At 49.9% G+C, this 9,445-nt stretch overlaps 1 long non-coding RNA gene across 1 annotated transcript; it reads left to right on the plus strand.

Moving 5' to 3' along the window:
- The first annotated feature begins 2,131 nt into the window (after positions 1-2,131).
- LOC142486032 (uncharacterized) lies at positions 2,132-5,468 on the plus strand. Its single transcript, XR_012798765.1, has 2 exons — positions 2,132-3,154; positions 4,819-5,468. It is a non-coding gene; the product is annotated as an uncharacterized LOC142486032 (long non-coding RNA).
- The last annotated feature ends 3,977 nt before the right edge of the window (positions 5,469-9,445 follow it).

Consider the following 9,445-nt stretch of genomic DNA (forward strand, 5'->3'; position numbering starts at 1 on the left):
GAGGACTGTACTGCCTCTTTTATTGTGAAAAATGAAAATCACATATTTGATTGAAATAAATTAGTTATTTGTCTTTCTTAAAATATTTCCATATCACTACTTGATTATCTATTACTGTTTCTTTGCCGCAGAGAGAGACCAGGGGGTGAGGGTGTGGGGGAGTACTGCAGGGGGGGGGGATGACAGTAGAGGGACATGGGGTGGGGAGACAGAGAGGACAGGGGGGGGACAGAGTCCCCCTCACATTTTCCCAGGTCCCATCAAATTCCCCCCATTCCCCATACATCTCACATCTCCAACCCCTCACATCTCCCCCAGACCCCTACTCACAGCCTCACACGCCAGCCCCCTCTCAACGCCACGCAGCCCCCTCTCACACCTCCCCCCAGTCCCCTCTCACACCTCCCCCAGCCCCCTCTCACAACTCCCGCCAGCCCCCTCTCACACCACACCACCCCCAGCACACTCTCACACTTCACCCCAGTCCCCTCTCACACCTCCCCCAGCTCTCCTCTCACACATACCCCTCCCCCTCTCACACCTCCCCCAGTCCCCTCTCACACCTCCCCCGAGTCCCTCTCACACTCCCCCAGGTCGCTCCCCTCACATGTCCCTCTCATCTCCCCCCGTCCCTCTCACATCTCCTCCAGCCCCCTCTCACACCTCCCGCCGTCCCCCTCATATGTCCCTCTCATCTCCCCCAGTCCCTCTTGACACCACTCCCAAGTGCCGACCCCCAGCTGCTGCCTCCCCCGCACTATCCTGCCGGCAAACCTAATCTGATCCGCAGAGGGGGCCTGCTGGGAGGTGTCCTTGCCGGTGCTGACTGGTAGAAAGGTTTCCCCTGACAGGCACCTCTGTGGGCACCTTTCAGTAGGGCAGCTCGGCAGCAGCCCGCTCCACAGGCCTCTAACAGGCCCCCTCCCTCCCCCAGGCAGCAGCTCTCTCAGATCCTCTCCTCCTCCCTATCCCTGTCCCACCCTCTCTCCATCCATTATCCCTGTCCCCCTCCTCTCTCATCCACTATCCCTTCCCCCCCTGTCTCTCATCCACTATCCTGTCCCCCCCCTCTCTCTCATCCACTAACCCTGTCCCCCCTCGCTCTCATCCACTCCTGCCCCCTCTCTCTCTCATCCACTATCCTCTGCCCCCCTGTCTCTCGATCCACTATCCCTGTCCCCTCTCTCTCTCATCCACTATCCCTGTCCCCTCTCTCTCTCATCCACTATCCCTGTCCCCTCTCTCTCTCATCCACTATCCCTGTCCCCTCTCTCTCTCATCCACTATCCCTGTCCCTCTCTCTCTCATCCACTATCCCTGCCCCCCCCTGTCTCTCATCCACTATCCCTGCCCCCCCTGTCCTCTCATCCACTATCCCTGCCCCCCTGTCTCTCATCCACTATCCCTGTCCCCTCTCTCTCTCAATCCACTATCCCTGCCGCCTCTCTCTCATCCACTATCCCTGTCCCCTCTCTCTCTCATCCACTATCCCTGTCCCCCCTCTCTCTCTCATCACTATCCCTGCCCCCTTTCTCTCTCATCCATTATCCTGCCCCCCCTGTCTCTCATCCACTATCCCTCCCCCCCTGTCTCTCATCACTCATCACCTGTCCCCTCTCTCTCTCATCCACTATCCCTGCTCCCCTGTCTCTCATCCACTATCCCTGTCCCCCTCTCACTCTCTCTCATCCACTATCCCTGTCCCCCCTCTCTCTCTCATCCACTATCCCTGTCCCCCCTCTCTCATCCACTATCCCTGTCCCCCCCTCTCTCTCATCCACTATCCCTGTCCCCCCTCTCTCTCTCATCCACATGCCCTGCCCCCCCTCTCTCTCATCCACTATCCCTGCCCCCCTGTCTCTCATCCACTATCCCTGTCCCCCCTCTCTCTCTCATCCACTATCCCTGTCCCCCCCTCCTCTCTCATCCACTATCCCTGTCCCCCCTCTCTCATCCACTATCCCTGTCCCCCCTCTCTCTCATCCACTATCCCTGTCCCCCCTCTCTCTCTCATCCACTATCCCTGCCCCCCTCTCTCTCTCATCCACTATCCCTGCCCCCTTTCTCTCTCATCCACTATCCCTGCCCCCCTCTCTCTCTCGTCCACTATCCCTGCCCCCCTCTCTCATCCAATATCCCTGCCCCCCTCTCTCTCTCTCGTCCACTATCCTGTCCCCCTCTCTCTCATCCAATATCCCTGTCTCTTCCCATCTTTCTCCTCCCCCTCTGTTCCTCTCCCCCCCATTCTTTGTCTCTCCCTCTCTCCCCTCTCTCACTCCTCTCTTCCCATCTTTCTCCTCCCCCTCTCTTCCTCATCCCCCCCTCTCTCCCTCTGTCTCTCCCCTGCTCCCCCTTCTCCTCTCCTTCCTCCCTTTCTGTCTCTCCCAACATCTTGTTTTCCCACCCCTAAGGAACACACACACTACGCTGTGCAGTGTGGGGTTTAATGGCGAGAGGGGGTGAGATGTGGGGATTACAAAGGGAAGATGGGCGGATTAATCAGGGGGGGGTGTGTGCTCCTTTAATTTGTCCTGGGCCCCATGATTTCTATTGGCGGATATATTCCAATAAATAATTTCACTTGTGAGCACATTCACATGTCTTGGACAGGTCTACAACCCTGCCTTTCAACCATTATCACATAGCATACAGTGCTTCTACTGCAGCAAGGAATTCTGGGAATTAACATGGTAATGAGCACACAATTTTGGTTTGACTGGCTTTGCATCTAATCCCATGCTGTGCTTAAAAGCTGCGAACAGCAGAGCATTTGCTAATATGGGTTCCATGTAAAAATGGATTTCAGGCAAAAGGTGACACATTGAGTGCTCATTTGCATGTCATTTCCCAGAATCCGTTGCTGCAGTGTAAGCACTGTATGCTAGGTGATAATGGTGAAAGGCAGGGTTGCAGACCTGTCTAAGGGCCCGGGCATGGTGTGGAAGACAGCGCTGAGCCGCGCTGAGCCTCCTGTCTTACCCCCTGCATCGGCACAGTGGGTGGCTTTAGTGTATGCCGCCGCATGCTTCCGCAGCCGTGCGGAGTTGAAGCCGACAACATGTTTTACGTTTCGGCGCGGAGGGCTCATCCACGTGACCGGGAACCAGCGAATAGGAAGGAAGCACCAAGTTTCTACAAGTAGCTGCAGAGAATTGTGAGTATATTGATTTTACAGACTGGTAAAGGTAAAATGGATCCTGCACTTATTGAACTACTGATAACAGAGGTCTCGGTGAGGGATTCATTATACAACCAGCGTGCAAAATTATACCATGACAGGCTGGTGCATGACAAGCTCTGGAAAGAGATAGGGCTCAATCTGAACATTGCACGTAAGTATTTTCCATACCCCCTACAGCGTCCACACCCCCCCTGTGGTAACAGATTTTCCATACCCCCTACAGCGTCCCCCCCCCCCCTGTGGTAACACGATTTTCCATACCCCCTACAGCGTCCGCCCCCCCCTGTGGTAACAGATTTTCCATACCCCCTACAGCGTCCGCCCCCCCTGTGGTAACAGATTTTCCATACCCCCTAACAGCGTCCGCCCCCCCCCCCCCCATGGTAACAGATTTTCCATACCGCCAACAGCGTCCGCCCCCCCCCCCCTGTGGTAACAGATTTTTCATACTCCTACAGCGTCCGCCCCCCCCCCCCCCAGTGGTAACAGATTTTCTATACCCCCTACAGCGTCCACCCTCCCCCCCTGTGGTAACAGATTTTCCATACCCCCTACAGCGTCCGCCCCCCCCCCCTGTGGTAACAGATTTTCCATACCCCCTACAGCGTCCGCCCCCCCTGTGGTAACAGATTTCCATACCCCCTACAGCGTCCGCCCCCCCCCCCCCCCCGTGGTAACAGATTTTCCATACCGCCAACAGCGTCCGCCCCCCCCCCTGTGGTAACAGATTTTTCATACTCCCTACAGCGTCCGCCCCCCCCCCCCCCCAGTGGTAACAGATTTTCTATACCCCCTACAGCGTCCACCCTCCCCCCTGTGGTAACAGATTTTCCATACCCCCTACAGCGTCCGCCCCCCCCACCCCTGTGGTAACATATTTTTCATACCCCCTACAGCGTCCGCACCCCCCTGTGGTAACAGATTTTCCATACCCCCTACAGCGTCCGCCCCCCCCTGTGGTAACAGATTTTCCATACCCCCTACAGCGTCGTCCCCCCTGTGGTAACAGATTTTCCATACCCCCTACAGCGTCCGCCCCCCCCCCCCCCTGTGGTAACAGATTTTCCATACCCCCTACAGCGTCTGCCCCCCCCCCCCTGTGGTAACAGATTTTCCATACCCCCTACAGCGTCCGCCCCCCCCCCCTGTGGTAACAGATTTTCCATACCCTCTACAGCGTACGTCCCCCCTGTGGTAACAGATTTTTCATACCCGCTACAGCGTCCGCACCCCCCTGTGGTAACAGATTTTCCATACCCCCTACAGCGTCCGCCCCCCTGTGGTAACAGATTTTCCATACCCGCTACAGCGTCCGCAACCCCCCTGTGGTAACAGATTTTCCATACCCCCTACAGCGTCCGCCCCCCCGTGGTAACAGATTTTCCATACCCCCTACAGCGTCCGCCCCCCTGTGGTAACATATTTTTCATACCCCCTACAGCGTTCGCCCCCCCCTGTGGTAACAGATTTTTCATACCCGCTACAGCGTCCGCACCCCCCTGTGGTAACAGATTTCCCATACCCCCTACAGCGTCCGCACCCCTCTGTGGTAACAGATTTCCCATACCCCCTACAACAATAATGTAATATCTTATATGTATTCCAATAAAATATTTTTATTTTATTTCTATTTGTAGCGGATGTTGCCAAAAATAAATGGAAGAATTTTAGAGATGCTTTCAGCAGAGAGTTAAAGAAAGTGAAGCCACCACGATCAGAGGACCCCAGTCCAAGCACCACCACGGAATATACATCAACGTGGCCTTACTTTGCTAATATGATGTTTCTGAAAGAACAAATGCTCCCAGCAAGAACCGAGTCAAACCTGGAGGAAACAAGTACACAGGATGACAGCTTCGTTGAAATGTCCTTCGTTGAAGACGAGGTAGTTCCTGTGTGTGTGGCGGCTGCTGAACCAGTCGCCAAAAAATCCAGGAGCACTAACGATTTACATCGTAAAATGATTAATATCGAGGAACAGAAATTTGGACTTGTACATGAAATGATGGCGGACAGCAATGAGGACATGGATTTTTTTTAAAGTTTTTTACAGTACATCACGCCACTGGACAAAATGTCATAACTTCGTTTCAGACGAAAGTTTCAGGAACTTGTTCATGATACTGTGGAGGAATTTGACGCCTCCCAGTAGAAATGTATTGGCATGAAGTAATTTGAAATACGTTGGGAATCTTTATTATTTTACAGTTTAAAGAAAAAGTTATTTAAAAGTTTACTTAAATGTTGTGTTTTCAATTGTTAATACATTTTTAACTGGTTTATAAAATTGCCTGATTCTCTTCTTAATATATATTTGACTTGTAACATGAAAAATATATAAGGACATAGATATCGACAAAATGACATACAGGCACACACACACACACATATACACACACACATATACACCGACACACCAACACACATACATATACAGCGACACACCAACACACACACACACACACATATATACACCGACACACACACACATACAGTATACACCGATACACACACACACAATGAAGTACAGTGAAAAAGAATGGTGGAGCACTGCCTGGAAAAACAAAGGGCTGGAGGCTGGTAGCAAATAGATTAAAAATGCTTTATTCTAGGGCATAAGTAGACCAAGCTACAAAAAACAGGTTCTCTAACGCGTTTCGCGCTGTCGTAGCGCTTTGTCAAAGAGTAACCAGTGTTCAGAGAAATGTCCTATTTATGGATGCTTGAATGAGGAAGTGAATTCGCGCCCAAAACACCCCTACCGATCACATGGTCGGATAAAAACTACGGGTGCCTCAGCCCGAAACACCACTCCATTCAAGCACACACAAAGTGTAAACAACATTGTAAAAACAATAACAACAACAGACTTACTGAATGTCTGTCTTGTCAGCAGCTGTTTCGTCACCGAGTGCCTCCCCTGAAACCAAAATGGCGATCGGGTCAAATGACTACGGAAGCCCAAGGAGGACAAAAGTGCTCACTGAACAAAACAGAAACAACAAAACAAATGAAACTTTATCAACTAAAAAAACAAAACACAATCATAAAAAAATAAAAGAAAGATATTACACTTTGTGTGTGCTTGAATGGAGTGGTGTTTCGGGCTGAGGCACCCGTAGTTTTTATCCGACCATGTGATCGGTAGGGGTGTTTTTGGCGCGAATTCACTTCCTCATTCAAGCATCCATAAATAGGACATTTCTCTGAACACTGGTTACTCTTTGACAAAGCGCTACGACAGCGCGAAACGCGTTAGAGAACCTGTTTTTTGTAGCTTGGTTTACTTATGCCCTAGAATAAGGCATTTTTAATCTATTTGCGACCAGCCTCCCGCCCTTTATTTTTCCAGGCAGTGCTCCACCATTCTTTTTCACTGTGATTTACCTACTACTGGAAGGAGGCACGCTGTACTTTCCAGGACATTTACAACCGTGAGTGAATTCTTTTCTTCAATGCTATGCAGTTTTTCAAAGCAGTCAGGCTATTCATTTGCTCTAGCCTAGGGATGTAGGTGTCCTATTCCCATTAGTGGGTGTGTGGTGGGCTCCCTTTGTTGGCTTCTCATTTCACACATTCACTGTGGGGCTCTTCACCCTTTATTTGATATCCCACATTATGGCTACAATGTGAGCATCTATACTTATATACTGCAAATTTTTCAGAAGATATATTACTTCCTGGACGTTTTGGCTATATTGCTATTGTTATCCTGATATTGGAAGCACCTACTGTGGATTTACTTCCCATCTTTATTCTACACAATGAAGTACAGAGGCAACGACGGATGTGAGTGACTGGAGGGGTGGAGGGGAGAGACGAAAGTAATTATTCATCAAACAAAACACGTTTATTACGATTAACAATGTTAAATACATTCAGTATATCAAAGATGGACATGTGTAAATTTTCAGAAAAAGAAACAGATTTTTTACAGGTCATTTTGCCATGGCACGGCTCCCTCAGCATTAAAGTAATCTTTGAAGGAATCACGTATGCATTTTGCCATTTTCCCTGGTACAGTACATTATTGGCTTTATTTCTCTTGAGAGAACCAGGAAGTACATCTACAGAATCCATTATAGACAGATCATTACAACCTTCCAAATTTATGATCACATTGTGCAGGACAGTCACACATTTCACAATACTTTTTGCATTTGGCACAGATGTTTCTATTGCTTTCAATAGTATTCTCCATTTAGCAGACATTATACCGAATGCACACTCCACGCAATGTCGGGCCCTAGATAGTCTGTAATTGAATATTTCTGCCTCTTTTGTTAAGTCTTTCCTGGGGTACGGCTTCATGAGTTATTTCAACAAAGGATAGGCCTCATCCGCCAAAAGTACATGAGGCAACTTTTCTCTGGTACTTGATGGCAATGTTTTTGCAGCTGGGACCACAATTGTACTATTTTCGATCAACCGTATAGTGAAGATGCTCTAAACACCCCATCGCTTTGCTTTCCATATGCTCCAACATCGATCGCTATAAAGCGACATTTTGCGTCAGCAACAGCTTGCAACACTATGGAATGATAATGTTTGTAGTTGTAGAACATTGTTCCGGATTTTGCGGGGAGTTTAATTCTAATATGCTTGCCATCTATACACCCTACACAATTTGGGAAGTTCTATTTAAACTCAAATCCCTTTGCTACATCTTCCAAATTGTCCACTGTTGGGAATGGCATTTGCTCTGCTTGCAGCGATTTGTAAATAGCAACGCAGGTGCCATGTACTATTGATGCCACTGTGCTTTTTCCCATCTTGAATGAGAAGGCCAAGGCACGAAATGATGTTCCAGTAGAAAGAAATCTATAAAGAAACAAAGAAATAAGAGAACATTTATTACAGCATCACAACTGAACAAATAGACAAAAAAGATATTAGACTTATGTAGCCATGCATGTAGAATGGTCTGCCGTTGTCTCCTCTGCTGGCAGTAAACCTGGTAAGTACAGGGATGCCAGCAGTAATCATGGAGGTTTGCCCTCACACCCTGGTGAGGTGCCCTATGTATGGGTGGGAGTGGCTACATGCTCTGAGTACACAGTTAGTGACATCAGAGCTGTGACGGCTCCTGAAGTATATAAGGCACAACACTGCCCAAAGTTAGTTGGTTGCTGAGTTGTTGGAGTGCGTTGGGAAGAAAGGAACCACTAGTACCGTAACTAGTGGTCCATTTCTACAGCAAGCTGAATAAGAGCCATACTGTGTCCAGGGACCTGGCACAGGGGTGATCTCCCTATGGAGAGGGGATCCCACTCCATTGGGAGTGCGTACCTGTCAAAGGGACAGCAAAGCAATATGTGCGGCTAAGACAGCTGGCTGTGGAGGGCAGCTTGCCCACCAAGCAACAATAAAGATGTCTTGTTCAATGATACCTCCACTGTGTGAGTGTGAAGTTACTCTACAGTGGAAGGCACCACCAAGAAGGAGTTCCTCATCAGGGCCCTCTCCCTGTGGATGCATAGATCCTGATGAGGTGGAGGCGCTGCACGTGATATTGGTAGGACTCGCACACTCTACCTCAGCTGCCTGTCTGGACTGACATTCCCCGAATACCATCATGCGGGAGACTCAGGAGTCCTGTTGCCTACAGTTGCACCACCAGACACGACCATGTAATGGGGGCTTGTTAGACCACACGGGCCAATATGAGATTGGGTGGGTCAGACTAGAGGGAATACCCGTTACAGTTGGAGGCGCTGCTGAGATACCTGTCAACAGTACAGGCTTTTGCTAGGGACACTGGGAAACAGGGAGAGTGTCTGCTGCCACTTTGTGCTGCGTGGGAAGGAGCCAGGGGTAGTCAGGGGAGCTGCAGGACGCCCTGGGATTCTGCAAGGAGTTAGTAGGGCTGGAGCCAGGCTATAGCTGTCTTAGTCCCTTGAGGTAGTGCTAGTGGTAGGACGCCTAAAGGGATAAACTGGTAACGTAGTTCCGGAATCCTGGAGAGGGTCTACGCTAGGCTAGCCAACAGTAGGTAGACGCCCAAAGTACTGCATGGAAGAGCCAGAGTATTCCAGTCCATTCCAGACCACTCACTATAGGGAGCACAGACTGGGAGGAAGGAGATACAGCAGACACAGAAAGAGTGAGCCTAGCCTGAGGTAGTGCAAACACGAGTCAGATCTACATTAGGTACACAAGGTGGTGCACGAGGCATTTTTATTGTATCGGTGTGGCAGCTGCCCCACAGAGAGGAGCTCCATGTACAATAACCCAATGTATAGTGGCCGAATTGTGACCGCAAGA

The sequence above is a fragment of the Ascaphus truei genome, unplaced genomic scaffold (genome assembly GCF_040206685.1).
Source record: "Ascaphus truei isolate aAscTru1 unplaced genomic scaffold, aAscTru1.hap1 HAP1_SCAFFOLD_714, whole genome shotgun sequence".
NCBI lineage: Eukaryota > Metazoa > Chordata > Amphibia > Anura > Ascaphidae > Ascaphus > Ascaphus truei.